This window comes from Carcharodon carcharias, chromosome 18, assembly GCF_017639515.1.
Source record: "Carcharodon carcharias isolate sCarCar2 chromosome 18, sCarCar2.pri, whole genome shotgun sequence".
Classification (NCBI taxonomy): Eukaryota; Metazoa; Chordata; class Chondrichthyes; order Lamniformes; family Lamnidae; genus Carcharodon; species Carcharodon carcharias.
In genome coordinates, this window is record NC_054484.1 from 84,233,535 (window position 1) to 84,242,708 (window position 9,174).

Sequence of the window (9,174 nt, forward strand, 5' to 3'; positions counted from 1 at the left end):
TACAAGAGACAACCACATCCTGTTACATCATTGTTGGGAGCTTTGGAATTGATAGAATTTGGTTGTGAATGAAAAGAAAGTGCTGGGCCACAAAATACCTTCAGATTTGTCAGGGATTCTCAACAGGAACTGACCTTCTGTCCTATCATGACTCTAGAGACAAAGGGATAACCCAATAGCTGCAGCATTGACTCCTACGCAGCCCCAGTGGCCTAATGGATAAGGCACTGGCCTCCTAAGCCAGGGATTGTGGGTTTGAGTCCCATCTGGGGTAAGGCTGATTTTGGCCCAGAAAAAAACATCAAAGAAACTTTTATAAACACTGGCAGCTTGATTTCCTTTCAATTTATCATCCAATCTTGGCTGTTCCTGTGCAGCACCCTTCTCTGTCACTTGTTTCTCATTGGTACAATCCAGTGCGATGTTTCCACTAAACTGTGAGCTACCCAACATTCAGTGGGGTTCTTTATGGGGTATGTGGAACATTCCTTGTTCCAGTCCTACTCAGGCCCCCTCCCACAATTCTTTCTCCGGTACGTCAATGAGTGTTTCGGTGCCGCTTCATGCTCTCGTCCGGACCTGGAAAAATGTATTAATTTTGCTTCCAATTTCCACCCCTCCATCACTTTCATGTGGTCATTCACTGACACTTCCCTTCCCTTCCTTGACCTCTCCATCTTTATTTATGGTGATAGACTGTGCTGAAATGGGGGGCATCACAGCTCTCCTGCAGGATACTGGCTTCCCTGATCAGATTATTGCTCATTATTTATCTCACATGCTCACAAGTTTACCCATGGCCGCCACCTTCCAGCCTGTAAAGTGCTCAGTCTACCTCAGATTGCCCTGGAAGGGGAAGGTAGCTCAAAAATTTGAGCAACAATTCAGCAGCAAAATGAGTCGTATTTTCCACTAACAGGGCACGGCTGTCAAGACAAAAAGACAAATGAGTAATGCAGTATATGAGTTTCAGTGCCAGTCTGACAAAGACTGACGGAATGAATCAAACAGCACATCCCTTTGGCTGTTCGTAAGAGGAAGAGTGCTGACTGTACCTAACCAGTCCGTACTCCCTAAGCTCAGAATATAATGTCTAACATTGGATGTGATTCCGCAATTGGACAGCACTTGGTGAACAATCCTGTGTGTGCTAAGAATTACACTGACAAGCAAGTTTAGATTATTAGCTGGGCTCACAATGTGGCTCCCTGATGCTTACGAGTAACTACATCTACTCATACTCAGGGAAAAGGAACATGTATATGTGGTGTACCTGATTTGAATTAAATAAAAGCGTGGGGGACAATTGTTCCCTGGTGCAGTCTCCAGGGCAACACTTTGACCAATCAGAGTCAATTTATCAACCAATCAGCACCCTTTTCTCATGCAGTATAAATTGTTGCTCCCTTTGAAATTTGACTTTCTTACGTCTGTTCAGGGCGATCTCTTTATTTTCGGATTGGTAAAAAGCTAGGCGCAGAGGAAGCCCAAAATGAAGATTTAGAAGGATGCTGCCAGGAATGGAGAATTTTAGCCATAATGAGAGATTGGATAATGTAGGGCTGTTTCTTTGCAACAGGAGTCATTGTGGGAGATTCATCTGGGATTGTAGGCATAGGAAGACGCCCAACTAGATCATGCCGGTGTTTAATTAATGTTTTCAAATTATGAGGAGTCTAGATGGAGTGGATGGGAAGGACCTGCTTCCCTTAGCAGGGAATTCAATTCCCAGTGAATGTAGATTTAAACCATATTATTAAAGGATCAGAGGGGAAACTGTCAATACATTTAGTAATATCAGGTTAAACACTTTTAAGTGTTATAATCACAGAGCTGTGGACCAAGAGCCAGGAAGTAGGAAAACAAAAAATAAAAAATACCTGGAAAAACTCAGCAGGTCTGGCAGCATTGGTGGAGAAGAGTACAGTTGACGATTCAAGTCCTCATGACCCTTCAACAGAAGTAAAAATAGGAGAGGGGTGAAATATAAGCTGCTTTAAGGGGTGGGGAGGGAGAGAGAAGGGGGGTGGTTGTAGGGACAAGCAAGCAGTGATAGGAGCAGATAACCAAAAGATGTCACAGACAAAAGAACAAAGAGGGGTTGAAGGTGGTGATATTATCTAAAAGAATGTGTTAATTAAGAATGGATAGCAGGACACGCAAGGTACAGCTCTAGTGGGGGTGGGGTGAAATAAGACTAAACGGGCATAAAAAGTATAGATAAATGATCAGTGGAATACATTACAAATAATGGAAATAGGTGGGAAAAGAAAAATCTATATAAATTATTGGAAAAAACAAAAGGGAGGGGGAAGAAATGGAAAGGGGTGGGGATGGAGGATGGAGTTTAAGATCTAAAATTGTTGAACTCAATATTTAGTCCGGAAGGCTGTAAAGTGCCTAGTCGGAAGATGAGGTGTTGTTCCTCCAGTTTGCGCTGGGCTTCACTGGAACAATGTAGCAAGCCAAGGACAGACATGTGAGCATGAGAGCAGGGTGGAGTGTTGAAATGGCAAGCAACAGGGAGGTCTAGGTGATGCTTGCAGACAGACCGAAGGTGTTCTGCAAAGCGGTCACCCAGTCTGCGTTTGGTCTTTCCAATGTAGAGGAGACCGCATTGGGAGCAACAAATGCAGTAGACTAAGTTGGGGGAAATGCAAGTGAAATGCTGCTTCACTTGAAAGGAGTGTTTGGGCCCTTGGACGGTGAGGAGAGAGAAAGTGAAGGGGCAGGTGTTGCATACCTTGCGTTTGCATGGGGACGTGCCAATTTTTTCCAATATTTTATATAGATTTATCTTTTCCCACCCATTTCCATTATTTTTAATGTATTCCACTGATCATTTATCTATACCTTTTATGCCCTTTTAGTCTCATTTCACCCCACCCCTACTAGAGCTATCTGTACCTTGCCTGTCCTGCTATCCATTCTTAATTAGCACGTTCAACACCTCTTTGTTCTTTTATCTGTGACATCGTTTGGTTATCTCCTCTTATCACTTCTTGCTTGTCCCAACAACCACCTCCACTTCCCCGCCTTTAAACCATCTTATATTTCACCCCTCTCCTATTTTTACTTAGTTCTGTTGAAGGATCATGAGGACTCGAAACGTCAACTGTACTCTTCTCTGCCGATGCTGCCAGACCTGCTGAGTTTTTCCAGGTATTTTTTATTTTTTGTTTTGGATTTCCAGCATCCGCAGTTTTTTGATTTTGTTTTTAGCCAGGAAGTGGGAAGTGGGATTACGCTGGATCACTCACTTACTGCCAGCATAACACAATGGGATGAATGGCCTCCCACTGCGACATAAATTGTTTTGATTCTATTTGCCTGGAAAGTGCAAGTGGTATTGCTCCCTGAGAAAAGCTGCCTGCATCTTACAGGATAATGATTATCGAGGTCTTTGCTTCAAGCACAAACTCCACCCCACCCCCATGGAGACTGGAACGTACAATCCCCAGATCCAGCGGCCAGTGCCTTATCCATTAGGCAACTGGGGATATCTAAAGTGAAGAGCTCAGAGCTTGCAATTTGTTCTGTTGTCTCCATCCTGGAGGATTTTGTGGATCAGCCCTTTCTTTTCACAAAGAACTGCATTTTATTGATTCCAAAGGTCCCAGTAATGATTGTGCGATTGGATCTGACTGACTCCTTTGCATTAAAAAGTGAAAATGCTGGAAATACTCAACAGGTCTGGAAACATCTGTGGAGAAATAGACAGAGTTAACGTGTGATTGGATCTGACTTGTTCCTGTGCAGAAAGAATTGGTGCAGTTGGTTGTTCGTAATAAGCAAGTTTCTTTACAGAGGTTTCCTTGATCAAAGTTTCTCTGATTCGAGAGGGCATTTCCCTGACTGAAGCTAATTGATCTCTGTATATTTCAGCAATGAGGATTAGAAATGGCTTTCGGCAAAACAAAGAGTATTGAATCGTCTTATGTGGTGTTTGAAGCCACAAGAGAAATAAACACATTCACCATTACTCTAAATGAGCTAGAGATACAACCATGTTACACTTGATCATTGCTTTCCATTCTCACTAAATTTCCCCTCTCCTTGTGGCTACTCACCTGATGTCCAGCAGCAAGTCGACCAGTTCCACAAACTGTAGCAATAATAAGTAGCAGTTGTGAACACACTTGATTTCCTCAAGCTGCTCGTTCAATGATATTTTCCTGGAAATGTCACTGTCTATCATTAGGAAGGAGGATGAGAAAGCTTTCTTTAATCATGAAGTCTATCATTTTGATGAGCAGTGCTCCATTGACGAGGTTTCTATTGCTGGATATGTGCTCTGATTTCTAATAAATCATATTTGATTCACTCCTGCTTGAATCTCAGGACTGCAACAGAGAATCTCGTACATTTGTAGGAGTGCAAACGTCAAAGACAATGATGTCAATCTTCATCAAATACATCACTGTGTCACTTCACATCAGGATGAAGAAGATATTCGATGCCCTAGAGAAGCGTAACAACAGGAACTGGCTGGATCAGTTCCTAAGGGCATCATAGAGAGGGTGTTAAACATTTTGAGGAAGAAATGGGGAATAGATCCATGTGATACTCAATGACCTAAGTAGGAAAAGAGATGAAGGAAGGAGGAGAGTGTGAGAGGACTCTGGGACAGGCAGTCAGCAGCACCTAGAGGAGAGAGCAAGAGGAAGACTCTGGGACAGGCAGTCAGCAGCACCTAGAGGAGTCAGAAGTTGAAAAGGAGCACAAGAGGAGCCGGGAGTTGAAAAGGAGCGCAAGAGGAGTCAGGAGTTGAAGAGAAGCACGAGAGGAGTCAGGAGTTGAAGAGGAGCACGAGAGGAGCCGGGAATTGAAGAGGAGCTGGGAAAGCAGGGGTGACTGTGGGAGTTCAGTGAGTACCGTGAGTACGGCCGGGTAAGCATTTACTACTTTTATTGCATATAGTTTTATGGTCTTATTTTGTGGTTCATCGTTTTTAGGGGCTATATTCTGTAACAACAAGAAGCAGGGAAGAAGGGCCCATGAGTGATTGATATTAAGTATCTTCCAAAAGGTTTAATTTAATTTAAAGGGGTAAGTCATGGCAGGAGAGTTCAAAGCCATGGTGTGCTCCTCCTGCTCTATGTCGGAAGCTGGGCACATTTCCAGTGCCCAGGGCCAGCATGTGTGCAAGAAGTGTCTCCAGCTGCAGCTCCTCGAAGCCTTGGTTTCAGAGCTGGAGCGGCGGCTGGGGACATTGTGGAGCATCCGCAAAGTGGGGAGTATTGTGGATAGCACGTATAGAGAGGTGGTCACACTGCAGGCTAAGAGTCCACATGTAGGAATTGAATGGGTGACCACCAGGCAAAGCAAGAGGACTAGGCAGGCAGGCAGTGCAGGAATCTCCTGTAGCTATTCCCCTGCAAAACAGATATAACACTTTGGATACTGTTGAGGGGAATGACCTCTCAGGAGAAAGCAGCAACAGCCAAACTCATTGTGCCGTGGTTGGCTCTGCTGCACAGGAGAGGAGTTAAAAGTGCAGGAATGCAATAGTTATAGGGGATTCAATTGTAAGGGGAATAGATAGGCATTTCTGTGGCTGCAAACGAGACTCCAGAATGGTATGTTGCCTCCCTGGTGCTATGGTCAAGGATGTCTCAGAGCGGCTATAGGACATTCTGAAGGGGGAAGGTGAACAGCCAGTGGTCGTGGTACACGTTGGTACAAACAACATTGGTTAAAAAAAGGGATGAGGTCCTAAAAGCAGAATATAGGGAGTTAGGAAGTAAGTTGAAAAGTAGGACCTCAAAAGTAGTGATCTCAGGATTACTACCAGTGCTACGGGCCAGTCAGAGGAGAAATAGCAGGATATATTGGATGAATACGTGGCTGAAGAGATGGTGTGAAGGGGAAGGTTTCAGATTCTTGGGATAGCGGGACTGATATATGAAGAGAGATTGAGTCAGTTAGAATTATATTCGCTGGAGTTCAGAAGACTGAGGGGGGATCTCATAAAATCTATAACTTTCTAACAGGACTAGACAGGGTAGATGCAGGAAGGATGTTCCCGATGGTGGGGGAGTCCAGAATCAGGGGTCACAGTCTGAGGATGTGGGGTAGACCATTTAGGACTGAGGCGAGGAGAAATTTCTTCACCCTGAGAACAGTGAGCCTGTGGAATTCGTTACCACAGAAAGTATTTGAGATGAAAACATTGTATGTTTTCAAGAAGGAGTTAGCTATAGCTCTTGGGTTGAAAGGGATCAAAGAGTATGGAGAGAAAGCGGGAGCAGGCTATTTGAGTTGGATGATCAGCCATGATCATAATGAATGACAGAGCAGGCTTGAAGGGCTGAATGGCCTACTCCTCCTCCTTGTTTCTATGTTTCTAAGCTCTCTGCACCCAAGAGCATGAGTTGCTAAGGACGTGTTGCTTGCCTAGTGCCAGGGTTAAGGACATCTCCACACGGCCGTAGAGCAACTTGGAGTGGGAGGAAGAGGATCTAGTTGTTGTCGTCCACCTGGATACCAACTTAGATTGGTTTAAGAGGCTCTGTCCGGGGACTATGAACAGCTACAGAGTAAATTAAAAAGCACAACCACAAAGCTAATAATGTCTGGATTACTACATGAGGTACGAGCAAATTGACATAGGGTAAATAAGATCAGAGAGTTGAATGTGTGGCTCAAATATTAGTGTGGAAGAAGTGGTATTTTATTCATGGGGCAGCAGCAGCAGCACTGGGGTGTGTAGTGCCAAATTTTGAGGTGCCTGAGCTCTAAGAAAATGTGTTGGACGTATCATTGCTAAATCTAATATTATGTTGTTTTCCAGTACATTAATCAGTTGAGTCTTCAAACGTCTGTAAAACAATGCTTTTTAGGTGAAAAATATTAGCATTTTGTTTCGGACCATGTGGTGATTTGAATCATTAGTCTGTAGCTTAGATGGAATTTCATTATGGAACAGTGTAATTATTTAATTCAAACCTATTAAAAACATGAATTACTTCTGACTGGGGGATGGTATATAGAGAAGCCACAGCTTTTCCTGATTTATATTTATAACTACGAACTGGGTGGACAGGGCACAATTTCAAATTGTGATAATGATGCAAGAGTTGGAAGTATTGTGAACTGTGAGGAGGATAGTGATAGACTTCAAGATGATATAGACAGGCTGGTGGAATAGGCAGACACGTGGCAGGTGAAAATGAATGTAGAGAAATGTGAAGTGATATATTTGGGTCAGAAGAACGAGGAGAGGTGACATAAAATAATGGATTCAATTCTAAAGGAAATGTAGGAGCTGAGGGACGTAGATGTATATGTGCAGAAATCATTCAAGATGGCAGGACAGGTTGAGAAAGCAGTTAATAAATTATACTGATCCCTGGGTGTTATCAATAGGGGCACAGAGTACAATAGGATATAAGCTATAAGTCTTGATAAAACACTGGTTCAGCCTCAATGGGAAGGATGTGAAATATTAACGAGAATGGTTCCGAGGATGTGAGATTCAGTTATGCAGATAGATTGGTGATGTTGGGGCTGTTCTCCTTGGAGAAGTGAAGTTGAAAGGAACTTTGATAGGCTTGTTTAAAATCATGAGGGGTCTGGATAGAGTAAATGTGGAGAAACTGTTCCCATCAGCAGAAGTTCGAGAACCCTAAACTGATCAACAAAAGAACCAGAGGCGACATGAGGAAAAACTTTGTTATACAACAAGTGGTTTGGATCTAGAATGCACTGCCTGAGAGTGTGGTGGTGATGGATTCGACTGCAGTTTTCAAAAGGGAACTGGATAACTATCCAAAGAGCAAAGACTTCACAGGGCTAGAGGGAAAAGAAAGGGTAGTGGGACTAGCTGGGTTGCAATTGCAGAGAAATGACACAGAAACCATGTGCTGTAACCTTCAACAATTCTACTATTGATACATTCAAGGAACTTGATAAAGACATGAGGATGAAGGAAGCTGAAGGTTACCCTGATAGTGTGGTCAAGAAGGATGGGAGGAGGTTTGTGTGGAACATAAACACCAACATAGATGAGGTGGGTCAGATGGCCTCTTTCTGTGCTGTAAATTCCATGTAAAGCTACCAAGACAGAATACAAACAATATACTGTGTTTCATATCCTCAGGCCATTACAGCAGCAGGGTGTTTGGGGATAATGATGCCACATTGGACCCTGATAACCTTGAGCTTCAAAGCCCCTGAACAGCCTGTTTATGAGGAAGCTGTGTACAGGGAGTTGTAAGGTCTGTAGTTTTTAACAGAGGGAGCTGTACAGGAGGGTTACTGCTGATGCTGCTGCTGCACATTGACTCAGAGACATTCAGCAGCATCAAAGTAAGGCCTGGGACCCTGGGCCTGGTCTTCCCTTTGCCACCTCTTTGTTGTGGGATGGCTGAGTTGCACTATTAATGAAAGGATTCATCAGCAGTCAATTCTTAGGTGGAAACTTTAAGTTTATTTACAAAGTTACTCAGCAGCAACTGCACATGTGCTTTCACTTCAAACTCTATCTCTACGCTACTAACATCTAACCACATAGGTAGCCCATGCTGCTCTCCTATTGGGTACTAAAGATCATGTGACCTGCTTTAACACGTACTATTCATAAAGGTATATTACACACTAAATAAAACCACTCTTAACCTCCCCAGACTCCGGATTCACAGTCACAGCACGAGCTCTGGATATTCCGGTCAACTCTTACCAACCAGCCTGAACTGAAACTCCAGGATCTCATGGCCAAACTTGCCCTTGTGCCCCACAGAATAACACAGGTAGAATTCACTCGACATGGTCCCTTCGCCGCCCGGCTCTAAGTCACAAGTCGCACAGTCTCACGTGGCTGTGAGAGGATTTCCCTCCAGTTCTGATTGTTGCCATCAATGAGACAAATCCCCCTGCATGTGTTACTCCCGGAAACAAGTAGCTTCAATATTGGAGGCGGTGAGAATTAAAATCAACAGCAATCTTACAGATTGAAAATCCAGTCAGACAATTAATTAAGTGGATTCCACTGAGATCAGTGGAAAGAAAAATCAAGTGGGGCAGAAGAATTTAAGGCAATTTATATCAGGATTGTAGTCATAGGAACAATCCCAGCCAGTTCATTCTGCTATTTAATTGATGTGTTCAAATTATGAGGAGCCTGGATGGAGTGAATAGGAAGGACCTGCTTCCCTTAGCACAGAATTCGATTCC

At 43.5% G+C, this 9,174-nt stretch overlaps 1 non-coding gene across 1 annotated transcript; it reads left to right on the top strand.

Annotated features, from left to right (window-relative positions):
* The first annotated feature begins 201 nt into the window (after nucleotides 1-201).
* Nucleotides 202-274, top strand: trnar-ccu. The gene has a single exon. It is a non-coding gene; the product is annotated as a tRNA-Arg (tRNA).
* Nucleotides 275-9,174: the final 8,900 nt, after the last annotated feature.